Source organism: Pyrgilauda ruficollis, unplaced genomic scaffold, assembly GCF_017590135.1.
Source record: "Pyrgilauda ruficollis isolate IOZ18807 unplaced genomic scaffold, ASM1759013v1 scaffold5, whole genome shotgun sequence".
In the NCBI taxonomy this organism is placed as follows: Eukaryota; Metazoa; Chordata; class Aves; order Passeriformes; family Passeridae; genus Pyrgilauda; species Pyrgilauda ruficollis.
The window spans coordinates 251464-266803 of NW_024526599.1; positions in this window are offsets into that span (position 1 = coordinate 251464).

Here is a 15340-nt window from a genome sequence, read left to right on the forward strand (position 1 = left end):
GAGAAGTCCAGGCAGTGAGAGCAATATGCTGCGAAGGAACTGCACCCGGGCAGCTCCCCGCCAGCACAGGCACCAGCACGTTTGCTAAAGCTTCAGAGGAAGAGTGAGCGAGTTACTTCCCCCACTCCTCCTTCTCTTGCTGCTCAAGCCAGCAGAGAGGAAACTCAAACCAGATCCAATCCAAGCAGCACCGGCAAAAGCTGGGCTTAGTTTTCTTTCACTCTCTCTCCCCCCTCTTTACTTTTTATTCCCCTCCTCCTTTTTCTGCCTTTTGCCTCAGCAGTCAGCAGGAGTGAAAGCGCCCGGTCTCCTCCTACTCTTCCTCCTCCTCCTCCTCCTCTCCTCCTCCTCCTGCAGCCCGGCCGGTGCGGGGCGAGGGGTTCTGGGCATCCGGCGGCGGAGCAGCCCCAGGACCGGCCCCACTCGCGGCGGCAGCGCCGGGACCCGGGAGGGGAGGCAGAGCCCCCGTCGGGCTTCCTGCGCCGCTGCCCCTCGCACTCGGTGGTCTCGAAGCCTCTCGCTGACCCCTCCGCAGCCCGCAATCCCCATCCCCGGGAGGGACATGCCGCGCAGCGCCTTCCGTCCCCCCTTCCCCCCAGCCTGGCGGGCTCCCCCTCTCTGTGGCGGGGTCAGCCCGGGCCGGGCGTGCCCCGCTCCCGGCTGCGGCTCCTGCCGGGCCCAGTCCCTCTCGGGGGCTCAGCCCCGCCGTGCCCCCTCCCGACACCGGGCTGCCACGCGTGTCGAGGTGCCCCAGCTGCCCGCAGCGCTGGGACGCGCAAAGCCCGTCACACCCGCAGAGCCGGCAGGGCGCGGGGCGCCAAGCGATTCCTGCCGAGCCTGCCGCCGAGCCAGCGGGGTCCAGGCTAAGGGCACGTCCAGACGAGAAGGCTGCGCTGCACTCTTCCGCACCTGACCCTTCTCATACCGCAGTGCCAACATCAACCCAAGACACTTTCTTCGTGTCCACCTTCTCCATTTCCTTGGCATGATTGTAATAAAACCCTCAACGCTACGAACTACACCCACACCATCCAACACATCACCTCGCTGCAGCACCGAAACAGCGCAGTTTCAGAAACAGAAGGTATGCAGGGACACAGCATAAAATTAGCAGAACAGTACAGCTCTTAACTTGTCCCTGCAAAAGCTCTAGAACGAAGCAGAGAACATCATCATGAGGCACTCAGTTACTGCCATGGAGCAGCTACAAGCTCTTGTCCTTCCCCTGGACATGTGAAAGGGGGGTGGAGGGAACAAAAGATGGTGAGGGGAACAGCGTTCTTGCCATCCCACATGTTCTTGTATGAACAATACCTTGTCTGGGAACAGTGGAGAGAATTTTCATGCTTTTCCCCTCTTCTGGAGGGTCCCTCCTCTAATCTATCAATCATTTCCTCTTACTGTAGCCCTTTACATAGCAGAAGGGGGGGAACAAGAAATGCGCACTTTGAAATTTCATTTATTCTAAATTAACTGCTGTGCAAATGGCACTTGCCAAGGCAAGAAAAAACAGAAAGGAGTCAGGCACCGTTTTGGCCTCCAGTGCTGCTGCTCCCTTGCTCCTGGAGACTTGGGAGCTCTCTGCAGGAATGCCCCAGGAACCACACCACCTTGGATAAGATTTGTCAAATGCTGTCTAGCTAGAGTCATGTGACTGCTAGCAATGCGTCCTAACCTCATGGGCTATATAAAAAACAGAGCACCTTGTGAAGAATGGAGTAATTTGTATCTTTATCCACAGCTCAAACCTTAGAATTGTTTGAGAGAATTTAAATCCATCTCCTGGGGCAGCTTTTTGGATATTTTATCTTCCTTATCAAATGACTTCTTACTTTAGGGGATCACTATTTTTTTTTAAGTATCAACTGAAATGACATGTCAGTGCCAAGACTGAGTTTTAAACTCTTCTACAGAGTATGTCACTTACTCTGACTTCAGATGAGTTTGTGTTTCCTGGGTTTGAAACTGAAAGAAATTTTATTAGACTTAATTTCAAAAACTTAGGTTCAAAATGGTTTTTTTTGTATTCAGTTTGGCAAAGAGCAAAGAATGAAAAAAAACCTCTCAAGTTTGTCTTCTTCACAGCATTTCCTTTTTTTCTATCTTTGTGCAGCTTCAAATAAACTAAAATTACCTTTCTGACTTAATCCTCGGCAATGCTTGAAGACATTTTTAAGGAAATGTTTCCGAAAAATCAGAAAGGAATTTGCTACTTCACAGGAAAGAGACATAGCCAGTCTTTTTTTGATTGTTTTTGACTTGGCTTTTGACACCCAGGCCTCATGGTGCTTCAGCCCTCCCAACCCAAAAGCAAACAGCTATCCATGCCCACAGGAAAAGCTCTAATAGGTAATGTCATGGAAAATTCTTATCTCACCTGTGTTTCTCTTACCCAGGAAGGAACACAAATTTTTAAGTCAGTGGTAGAGTATTATCCACCAGAATTTCTTGGAACAAGGGAAGATTATAAAGAGAGCAAAATAATTTGATGAGACATGCAAAGAGAATTCATGCCATTAAAAACACAATACAATGACCTCATGCAAATATCATACAGCTCTTCTTGAAATAAATGGACATGGGTGGTATTAAAAGAGGCACACAGCATCTAAAGGATCAGATAGTAAGTAGACTCTATATTAATTAAATATATGTCTATTAATACCTCATTAAAATTTTTATTTATATTAATAAATGGAAAACACAAGCCACATTAAAAGTCTTTAGATGTAAATAACAAAGTCCTTGTATATCCAGAATACTTAGAAATTAGAAGAAAACTGGGAAGGAACAATCAAAGCTTTTCAGCTATCTCAGAACAGGTGCCCCAAATTCATTTTGTCAATTAGTCTGGATTCACTGAAGTATGAAGTTCATCAGTCATTGCATTTAACTAAGTTTCCAGGCATTAATTTAAATTTAGTGGGAATAGAAATGGGTAACTTTACAACAGGGCAAGACCCATCTTGTGACTCACTGCTCTGTAGGGAAGATATTTTGCAGCATCTCTGAGGAACTGGGAAGAGGTATTGCTTTATTAGCCTGACAGATATTTCCCTCCAGAGGAAGAACAACACACTTCACTGCAGGGCAGCTGCTGCCAGACCAACAGGATGCTCAAGACCACAGAAAGCAGAAGTAGATTGGCAGGACACTAAATCCGTGTTAGGGAGGAGCTTTTGTTTTTCTCCCTTAACAAAAGCTTGTACTTGTAGAGAAATACTTGTAGAGAAACAAGCTATTTGGTAGTTTGATGGGGAGTTTTTTGTTTTATTTTTTCCCCCTTACTTTTAACTAGCATTCAAGCCTTGCCTTTTCTACCTCAAATCAGTCAAACACAGACTTCCAAACTGATGTGTAAATTACCTGTGCTCCTCACTTCAGCAGCCCTGATGCACCTCAGAGTCTGTACACAGACTTATTTCACAATATCCGCTTAAATAAGACAGTATTGAGGCAAAAATAACAAAAAAGCATATCTGATTTTCAGATTTATGACTGTGCCACTGCAACTTAGGTTTTGAGAAACACCAAGAACTTCTAAAACATTAAAATGCCATGGGGCACGATGTGTTTCTCCATGGGGCTCCTCTACCAGAGAACCAAGTGCATGGAGTGCACTAAGCAGAGGTTGTCACACAGCAGATCATGCAGAAACACAGTCTCCCTCTAAGTTCCCACTAAGTTTGATGCCTGTTCTGGAGAAGCTAAGGCCCACATACTTTGTGTGTGGTCAGTCAAACCACCCAGAGCAATTCAGTATTTTGTGCCCAAAAGGACACTTTGCAGGTAACCACACAGAATAATGGAAACAGCACTACTCCAAAAAAAACACAATAAATGGCAAATTCTACATCATATGTAGAATGTCATGAGAAATCTCTCACCAAGTGCCATCCTGCAGGGACTGAATCTGCTCCTCACCACTGCATACATAACCACAAATCTTCCTGGGATCCTCCAGAAGTGGGACTCATCCCTCGGCTCTGGGTATGTTCCACATTAACTGCTGTTTCTTCCTGAACAATTCCAGTAGGCAGAAGGAGAGAGAGGCTGAGCTGGTTACAACCCAGGCACAGCAGCCTGACAGCCAAGAGGGCCACGCTCATTAAATGCCAGTGAGACCTCCAGTGCAAACACTGAGAACTACATCAGCGGGCCACAAGCGCTCAGCTCTCCTTTCATTATAAAAACCACATTTATTGCAATACAGAAGTCTGCATTTGTATCTCTTTGGAGCTAAACTAGCATGCTTTCTGTAAGAAACATAGGGTTTTTCATCTGTCTCACTTGCACCCATGGAAAGGAGGCACACCACAGAGATTGTGTTTATTTCTAAACCCGGTATTCATTCCCTGAACAAATGTTGGAGGTCTAAATGGTTCAAACACATACTTCTATTTCACAAATGCTTTGGTGTTTCTTTTAATTAAACTTGTTTAATTAAATTTATTAAGAGAATTGAGTGGCCTTAAGCAAACAGAAGTTTTATAGAATTTTTCCAGTTATACAACTTATTATTGACAAAAAAAGGCATAAAATTTATTTAAATTTGGGGTATTTTCATTCACAGATATCAATATTTTAATTCCTTTTCTACTGTCTCGTTTTTCTTTGCCAGGCAGTTCCATTAAATTAATTGTAGGCTTTTTTCATTTTTCTTGGGAGGAGAATAGGATTTGGTGGGGGGCAGGCTGTCAGGAGAGACATGGAAAAGAAAAGCAACCTTTTGTCCTCTTCCCCCTCCTTTGACTCTGAAAGTTTTAAAAGACAAAATATTTGGAAAGGGCAGAATCTAGCAGAAGTCAAGACAAAAGCAAGAAATAAAAGAACGCAAAAAATTAATAAACCAAATTTAAAGACAAAAGAGAAATAGGATGTAATGAAGAGATCCTTTACCTGACCTCCTCCAAAGGGGCAAAATTACACACTGTAAATGTAAAATATTATGGGCCCGATTGCAATCCTGTGTATTTTACAGCATCTATATTTTAAGCCATGTGACTTTAGTTGAACCCTTTTTGATTTACGCCAGCTTTAGTTAACTCTAATGTCCTATGTTTTTATTTCCCTTAAACAAACAAAATTACCTGTTCTTCAAATTAAATCTGTTTTTAATTCTATATAAAGCATTTAGGAATATTTGTCATACGAAAGACATTCTATTACACAGAGGTGTATTGTTTTTTGTTATTATTTTTTAGGTTTACCAGCTGCACTGAATTTCCATTGCCCCTCACATCAACTCTAACAATTTGGATATGGCCAAATCTCTCCTAGCATTGCTCCTGGGGCCTACTCTGTCTTTTATTTAATTTCTGACTAAAAAATTCAGTCAGGACCATCAAACAATAACTACTTTTTGCTAATGCTACAGCTCAACAATATTAATTTTTTAAAAAGTACATTTAAGGATCTTCTTGGGGATGACTTTTTGGTTCATTGATTTCCTTTTTTCACCATTTTTATATTTAGCTCCCAACCAAACCCTCTCAACAGAAAAGGCTTTGCACAGCAATAGAAGGGCAAGAGTATGCAGACACTGCTGCTGGAACGGGGACCAAGGACAACAGGATGCCCCCACTCCAGCACTTCCGTGAAATGTCTCATGGCCTGGGGCTGTGGGCCCAGCAAAGCCCTCTGGGGACAAGCTGGGGCTTGAAGCCATGACATGGGTGTCCAGAAATCCACAGTAATGCAACCCATGGCCACCACAAACCCCTTCTCCACAGGCAACAATTCTATATTACCACCCCTCATTAGAGCTTATGCCACGTTGCACTGAAGTCCACGGGTGAGACTCCTACCCCAGGAACTGACTCCCTGCTCCTCCTCCTCTTTCCCTCTTGACAGATGGTGTGTGAAAGCCACAGCCATAGCCCTGCGAGCCGTGGAGACCCTGCTGCAAATGCTGGGACAGACGGCCAGAGGAGCCAAACTCCTCCTCCTCTGCCTTCATCCCGAAGGGCTCAGTGCGGTGGGGCACGCTGTCGGTGCCCTGCAGGGCGGCGCAGGGAGGCGCTGCCAGCGGTGGCACTGCCTGATGGCACTGCCTGGTGGCACTGCCTGGTGGCACTGCCAGCGGTGGCACTGCCAGCGGTGGCACTGCCTGGTGGCACTGCCTGGTGGCACTGCCAGCGGTGGCACTGCCAGCGGTGGCACTGCCTGGTGGCACTGCCAGCGCTCGCTGGCTGCCACCACAACACCCCAGGCGGGAGCTCGATGCCGGCTGCAGAGCATCCCCCCGCTGACGTCGTGCCCGGCCACATCAAGCAGCCCCAGCTCACCTCTTCCTCTGCCAAGGTTCCCCTCGCCCCAAAAGTGTCAGCAAGCACAGCCACTGGTGCAATTTGCGCCTGACCCGGCTGAGTGGCGACGGGAGGCTCCAGCTGCAGCCGAGCAGGAGGCACGACCGCAGCCTGGAGAGAGGCAGGCTCACAGCGTGCAACCCCGGGCACGGAAACAGGAGAAATATCACGTCCTTTGATTTCTGTATTTTTGGGTCTAATTCCTAACACCATGCTCCTCGTGAGCAGGAAGGCAAATGATGCAATAAAACTGTTTTGAAATTCTTATTTATATTTTTTTCTCCCGATGATATTTTTTGAAAAAGATGAGTACTGAATGTTACAGTTATTCCTCATAAATAACTCCTTTTCCTGATTAAAACAGTCCAGGATGGTGTCAGAGTTAATTCACAACACAGTGTGCTGTGACTAGCTTGGTAGCTAGTGGACTGTGGTCCAGGATTTCAATCAGCCTCTCTGACAACAATTAACCCTTTGGAGCAGGAATAACCAACTTCTTGGAAGGAAGACAAAGCACTCCCAGCCCATCAAAATTAATAATCATTGATAAACATTGCTTCAAAAGCCAATGCAATAATGGATCATCTTAAATTATTTCAAGCCATTTCATTTTTTTCTCCGAAACACCTTCACCATGTCAGTGAACTAAAAGCCACCTGACCACAGTCCCAAAGCCACACGGATTTTAGCACTGATCAGACAAAGAATTCTTTTCCAAAAGAAAAGTTTCAGCAAAACACAATGAAGGGGCATCTCCCACCCCTGGGAGGTTACAAGCTAAACCCCACAATCTCCCTGGGGGCCAGCCACACGTGCAGAGCAATGGCCAGGCAGTATTTCCCGTGTTCCTGCCGTGTGTGTGTGAACAGGAATGCTGCTGGTCCCACCAGAGCTTTCCTCAGCACCAAGATCCGTGGGGAGGATGTATGTGAGCTACACTGGGAATGCTCAGCACGTGGTTTTCCAGAGGATCACAACTCACAAACCAAAACATGAATCCATGGTAGCTCAAAAAGGCGGCTGGCTTGATATGGAAATAGCTGAAATTTCAGCCTCTCTCCCTCCCCCAGCTGCATATGTTGAAGAGTTGTTAAAACAAGAAAAATATCTATAATTAGCAAGCCTACATACACCCATTTTCTTTGCAATATTTTTAGCAATATTGAGCTAAGTTACTCAAACTTTCCAAAGAAAAATAACCGTAAGGAAAATTCCCTTCTCTGAAATGAAAGCAGTAGAAAATTATGAGGTTAAAAAGGGTTAGAATAGAAACCGTTGTGCAACCTTAGCTATAATAAGGACTGAAAAAACTGATTGTTTTTTATTACATTTATTTCATGTTGTCTGATAAACAGATTTCATGTTGTCTTCAGCAGTCACAACTGAAGACTGTATAAAAGCCCGAATGTAAAAATAGCTTTGTTCATATGCTTTGTCTTTCAAACCTACCTTATATGTGGTTTTGGAGCTAGAATGGTGTATCTAGAGGCTGTAATAAATATCCCAGTCTCAGGGTAACAGCAGACCCTCTGCCTTGTCAATAATTGAGGTTGCTTCCTTCTCTGTATGACTGCTCAATTTTTGTGCTGTCTTTATTTTAAAAAATAAAGAGATAAATATCGTAAAATAAGCTTCTTTACACCCCCCTGCCACCCTCCCCCTCAGTTTTTGTACCACAAGTATATTGCTTTAGAATGTGGAGATAATATAACAGGGCAAAAATTCCTTGTCCACAATATAAAAATTTATGCTGAATGGTTAGTTCATTAAACAGACTGAAAATCTGTCCTACTAACAAGTTAACACAATTGTATTTGATTTTTCTGCTTGCATAGCAGAGAAAAAAGAACCTCAAGGTAGCACTAAAGATACCAATCTCTTTGATCTATCTGTCATTGAAAGTGGACAGCAAAAGAAAAAAAAAGGAGTTCAGTCCATATTGTTTTGAAGACATTGTCTACACAGCTGCTAAATAAAGTAGGAGCAAAATGCAGGATTATGGTACATTTTTCTCCCTAAAAATCTTTGAAGAAGGTAAAATTAGGATAGCCATTTAGTGAACTATGCAGGCTTCATTCCTGGCTTAATGCAGAGGTGACTGTGAGCAACTGTGAAGTTCAATGGTTACAGGTCAGAAGAACCTGCTGCAGTTTTCCCCTTGCCAATGTATATTTTTACTCATTTCCTTGGTTTTAGGTATTTCTCCATTTTACTCTCAGTGTGAGAAAATGGCAAATAAAGGTGAGAAGAGGAAGAAAAGGGAGGCTCTCCTCTTTGGTGAGCAGCCCAGTTTGCTAGTGAGAAGGGAGCTTGTTTCACTGCTCAAAGCACAAATAATCCTGGGAGCATCTAAATTTACTCCCATTCTGGCATTTGGTAAGCCATCCTCACTCTGGCCTTTGGTAATTCAAAGACAATGACTATGTAAACCTCAGCCTTAGCTTCCTTCCCAAGGCTTGGCTCCTTCTAGAACTGTGCTGTGATAGAAGGAGCTCTGTCCCAGAGTTTTCCATCTGAAAGGGTTAATTGAACCCTTTTGCCAGCCTTACTCAGCATAACTTCTCTGGGTCTTAGAAGAAGTTAGCACTTGAACCTCAGCTGGTGATTCAGAGACCCCTGCTAAATGAATTCCTGGTCTAAGTGCATTGACACTGATGGAGTTACAAGAGGAACAAAACTGGTCCTTTGCCTTATTTGCCATTATCCACAATAGGCAGCTCTATTTTTCTACATAACAAGTACCAGAATACTGAATATATTAGCTGCCAAGAAATGCAGAATAAACAGACTTACATGTTTTTCCCTTTATTTCCATCATCTGACCTTTGCTTTTTATGTCCTAGGAGCAAGTTGCAACTTTATTTTCATCTATAATCTAGATGAAATGCTAGTTTGTGTGTAGAAAACTATGTGGACTTTGGTCTTTGAATTTCACTTTCCTTTTTTTTTTTTTTTTTTCAGAGCATAACATAATGAATTAATGGAAACATGGAAATGTTAGGTTTTAGAATTATTCTCATTTCAAGGTTCTGATTCTTTCAGCCCAGACTTGATCCTTTATTCTTCTCTAGGCGTTTGAAGCATTAGTTCATAGTCTAAAATATAAACTTGTGTCCTGACACAAAAGGTACTAAAATCACTCATATTGCCCAGTTCAATAATAATAGCTTTGGAATCCCCATGAAAAGATTGACTATAACAAAAGATGCTACTAGCCATCTCAATTTTGCAGAAAGTATCAGTAGAGAGAAAATTAATTATTAAAACAGTGGGATTCAAATTCTTAGGAAGAGAGAAAAATCTAAGAAACTGAGTAAATACTAAGAGAGTCAACATAAAAAGTGAAGCAGATAATAATCTAGGTATGACTTATGGGGGTGAGAAGAGTTTAAATAGAATCACAGAATGACAGACTGCTTTGGGCTGAACAATCCCAATTCCCTCATCCTTTCCTCATATGAGAGGTGCTCCATCCTTCCAATCAACTTTGTGGCCCCTCCTTTGGACTCGCTCCAACAGGTCCATGTCCTTCCTGTGGTGGGGACCCCAGAGATGGACACAGCACTGCAGGTGGTGTCCCCAAGGTTTCAAACCTGCAGCTGAATACATTGACTCTGGTTTTCTTCACCAGTCTGATCAACTTTGGACATTTAACTTATATTTTCCAAATCTCCAATTTTGTTACTTCTGTGTATCTGCCTAGACTTGGCTCTGATTGCTAGTGAGAAAGAATATCTCACTTCTACCCCACACTCTACGTGTAGGCTATGCAATCTTCCCAATTTTACATACCAAATGAAAAACAATATGGTACTGAGACATGCTAAATCTTAGTCTTCCTTGGTTAGGAATTTTTCACAAAACAACAGTAAGTAGCCCGCAACACTGAAACAAGGGGAATGATGAATAAAAAAATAATGTGCTAACTTCTACTTACAGTTCTATTAAAGCAAAGCATCAATTCTGACATAAATATTTAAATTCTATATGGGTTTACTGAAAAAATATTTTATATCCATGCCTCCATACATCACAAGAACACTATTGTGATAAAACCACTTTATCTAATACTGAACAAGATAAGGTTCTTCACAGGGATTCTGTGCATAATCAAAGAAAAAATAATTTGAGTTTAATGATGTACCTGTTTTATTTTTTTTAAATGTTAACATTTAACATTCACATGGTTTTATTATGTGAGGTTTTTTTGTTATCTCTCTCCCCACCAGTTTACAAATGATCATCAACTCAGTATCTCTGGGGCAGGAGCTGGGAGCTTCTCTGTGGAAAAAACACCCTCCCAAATCGCATGGTACTGTTTATTAATCAGGCTAAGAGACTGGTTTTTTCATTTGCTACCACACACAACCACACACATGGTCAGCAACAAACCATCAAAGCAGTCCAGATGGTTATTCCCAGAGTTAGGTATTTTTCAGACAGGGATGTAAAAAATCTAACATACCAAAGGAGTGAATCTAAGGCACTTTTGAGGGGACACCATTTACAACTCAAGAGCAACAGTGACATTAACTGTAAGGCACAAGCATGAAGCATCTGGGTGGTGGAGCTCTGCTGCTTCAATGAAAGCTACTGTTACCATGCATTCAGCACAGAGAAAAAAATCCTTCCCCAAAAATAACAATAAAAAACCAATTAAGATTATTAAAACTTACATGCAACGTCCCTCTGAATCTAACATTCTCAGCTCCTAAACACTGAATTTACAGGTGACCAGATAATCACATCAGTTTTTGATAGCTTTTTCATTCTCCAGCAACAATGCCACCCCAGTTTTGACTTGGAGGCTGTATTACTTTTTGATTGCATTGATTAAAATGAGAAGAAACTTAATCTACTTTAGTTCTAATTCTTCATATGATCATAGGAAATAGGACTGCATTTTCAATATCTTATTTACCAATAGCTCTAGAAAACACACATTCCCACAGGTCCAGTGCTTTTCTCAAGGCAGGAAAGATGAGTATTGCTTCCAAAGTCAAGTATGGTAGCTGGGGATGTGGTACAGTAAACTTGTTTAAAGTCAGTTAAATTCTGAAGTTCAGAAAATTTTGTTTCAAAATGCTCCTGGGAGGAGGAATGCAGTCTCAAAAAGCAGCTCACCATCAAAACTGGCATGTTAAAGCCTCTAGAAACTGTTGAACAGACCTCCCATCAGCCTGTCAGATACTGAACTTCCCAAGACAAATGAAACTATCTCAGCTTCATAAGATTTGTAAAGCAAAAATGCATGTCTCCATTACAGCTTAAAATAACATCCTGTGTGATGCCTATATGCTGAGCTGTTAGCTCAGTTTTGAATTTTCTAAACACTGGGTTTGCTTTCAAAGAACACTCCGTTTTCTGTACAATACATGAGAGCACACTGGCTCTTCAGCTGGGAAACAAAGTTAAGAATGTGTGGGCTTTGGCTTCAAAATTAACCATGCTTTAGTAATCTAGTATACTAAACTGTTTCTTATTAATGTATCATGCAAATACTCTCCAGTCCTCCCACAAGTCTGACACTTTCCCAACATATCAATAGCAAATGTTCTGTGAAATGCAACTTTTCTGATGTAGGCCACCCTGACTTTCAATGTGATCTCAACCCACCATCCAAATCCTCATGGCAGATGCAGAATGGGTTCTTTAGTAAGGGAAACAATATAGGGGAAAGAAAAAAGTTTTGTTGCTACTTTGATATATCAAATTAATTTTCTTCAGCAGAGAGACTGCTTTTGTTTACTCTTTTTTTTTTAATTATGGCTGAGCAGCCTCAGGTTTGTTGTGTTCTCAGAGTCAGAATGTAAGGTAACATTGGGAGGTGGTTGGTACCAGCCCTTCATTAGTGTAACCAGCTGATTTTACATACAATTTTGAAGTGCCTCAGCTTAACCCCAGCTGTTTTCTGTCTTAATGCAGAGGAGATGGAGAATATACCCAGGGACTTTTGTCACATGACAAATATGCTCTGCAGAGGCTCTGCCACCACTGTCCCATCTCCCAGAGCAGATTTTTATTTGACATTGCTGTTGCCAAGCCACCTGCCAGCTTCACATCCCTTCTCCAGGTGACAGATGTGACGAGGAGAGCACAAGGCAATGTCTCATGAACCAACAAGAGCTATTTGTGAGCAGGCTGGCTGGTGCTGGCTGCAGCAGAAAGCAAGGGAACCTGCCCTGCTAGCCAAAAGGCTTTGTGGTTTGCCCCAACAGCTGCCCCACCTCGGTTGCTAGCAGCACCAGTGTGACCCTTACCCTCACTGTTTCAAATCCACCAGGCTGCAGTCCAGGGGGCACCACAGGTTGTGGCCCAAACAGGAGGCCATTCAAAATGAAAGGTGAGAGAGGAGTATTTAGCCATTGATATTTGGTTTCCATATGTTTGTGCTTTACCTCTTTTTATGCTACAATTAAAGCCACAGTGTGATCTACTCTCCTCTGACTTGGCCATGCTATCTTTCAGGAGCTTTCTGTAGGGACTGCTGAAATAGAGAACCTTGAGAAATTATAAAGGAGGGTAATGTACTCTAATTTTTAGCTTTTTATCTCCCTTATGCTTTTAACATTGTCTGTTCAGATGCACTATGGTTTTCCCCCATGAAATTCAGAGCTATCACTTCACAAAGGCTATACTATCAGCGCAGGAGACAAAAGCCACGTGAGCTGTGCAAAGGTAGATCTGGGGTGACACACTGGCTGAGCAGAGGAGTGAGCTCAGAAAAATAACAGTGCATACATCAGGGGTGGAAGGCAAATTAAAGAGCTTTGGAAGATTAGGTGGGGCTGGATGCTAACCAGACACTGGTACCCAGAGCACACAAAAAAACAGACGAGTGCCATGATAGTGACATGGGTCAGGGAGAAAAAATTAGCAGCTGTGCTTCAACTGAACTGCATTTCAGAGGGGAGCTGACAGGTTCCAGTGGCCACTCAGGGACCACACAAACATTTCACCACTTGCCTCTTTACACATGGATGGGAGATGCAACAAAAAACCTCAGCGAACAATTAAGTTAGAGTCCTTCTGCAATGCTCTTCACTGCCTAGTCATATAGAATTCCTGGACTTATTTTTTTCTTTGTTTGCACTTTTCTAGATCCAGGTCTTAGAGTTAGATGATGAGGAACAATGTTTTAGAAAAACACAGGCCACTGCTCAACGAAGTTCTGCTTGTACTAGTAAGAGCTAAAACAAAAGCTAAGTGAAGTAGTCCAGAATTTGGCCCAGGGGTCCCAAAGCAATGTCCTCTGGCATATTTCATTCTGCATCTATACTTAACTGAAAGGTGCTATACCTGTGTCCTCTTACTTCAGCAAATCCAAACTTGCCACACTTGTAAAGGACAAAGAGCTTTGCATTCTGAGACACAACAGAAAAACAAGGGGGAAACTGGTTTTTCTAGACTTATTTAGATTATGCCCTTTTTTACCCCCAAAACTGAAAACAACTGGAAATACTTAGGAAATTCAGGAGATTTAGGGGTTGTTTATACAGCAAATGAAAACAACTGACCCAAATGCCTCTATATTTTAAAGCTCCAAGGTAGGGGCATATTAAAAATAACCAAGTCCTCTACTTTCTATTGCCTAAAGAAAATTTAAATCTAAAATAATTGTTTTTAAAAATTGATTTCCTTTAACATGTGTACAAGATTAAGTGGTTACAAATAGAAATGCTAGATATTCTGAAATATTTATGGCAAATATCTGAGTTGCTTATTCTGGCAGCTTCCATAAGGAAGGATCATTATGGTATCTACATTTTTTGTCCCAGAGAAACAGCAGGAAAAAACAGCAAGGAAAAATAATAGGACAAAATGAATTCAGAGTAAATTGCAGCACATACCTCTGCTTCCGTTCTCTGGTAAAGAAAAGCCATTATATGCATACTGCAAGACTAGTCTAAACATCTTTTCCAAAGAATGTACTCGAATGAGCAAGTGAAATAAGTGGCTGCAATCCTTAATATTTTCTGCTTGCAAAGGAGCAATATCTCCCCCCTCCCCACACACCATTTAATAAGAATTTCTTTATCTTCAGGATTATGAAGCACGGCCATATGCCCTCTAGTGAGCTACACAACAACTGCACCTCGGTAGGTGGAGAGTGGTCACCTCATTTCAGAGATGCTTCTTTACACAACCGTGTGCTGTTTTCCTCACAAAGGCATTAATCATGTTTTATGCTTAAGTCTTCTACACCTTCTAGTTTCCTGAGAATTCCTTTTTTGAGTCCAGGAAAGGAAATGTTCTGAATTAAGGAATAGAAATACTTAGCCCAGTGAGCAGCATTTAAAGGAAAGCTAGACTTGGAAACTACTAAAGCCCTGGTGCTTCAGCTAAGTACCAAAGGCACAGCGTATCAAGAACATTTTCCTAAGTGTTTTCAGAAAAGATTTCTAAACTAATAAATAAATGCCCAGAGGCTGTAGAAATGTACTAATATACACAGTACCATCATGGCTTGGCCGTGCTCTTCCCTGTTTTGGAAAGAATCTCTCCCTCCTTACACACCACTAAGTGAAGTGGATGGAGGCACGTCTCTGAATGACTTCCAACATGAGGACCTGGGAAAGGATCTTCTGTGTCATGTCCTTCTAGGAGAGCTCATTTGTTCCCTTTTAGGCAGTAGCTACTTGGAAATGGAGCCCAGCTGGTGTTGAGGAAATGGTGCTTGCAGCAAGCAGGTTTGTCCCATGCTAACATTTGACCAGAGGATATTCAGTCACCTTCTTTAGGAGGCTCTCAGGTATGTGGAGATATTCCACAGGTCACATGTGCCTCCTATGCCACAGACTGACAGCTTCCCCTTGAAGCCATGCTCTTGCTCTAGATAGATAATTCAGCTCTTAGCCAGCAGCTGCACCACTCAACATGAGCAAGGAAACTTAACATGTGCTGGAAACTTTACAGGATTGGATTAAAGCACAGGGTTACCCAAAGTATACTGCAGTTTCTTTTTTGCTTATTTGTGCCCCTGCAATTACCCACATGCTTAAAGAGTCTTACTCTGTCATAATCCATAATAT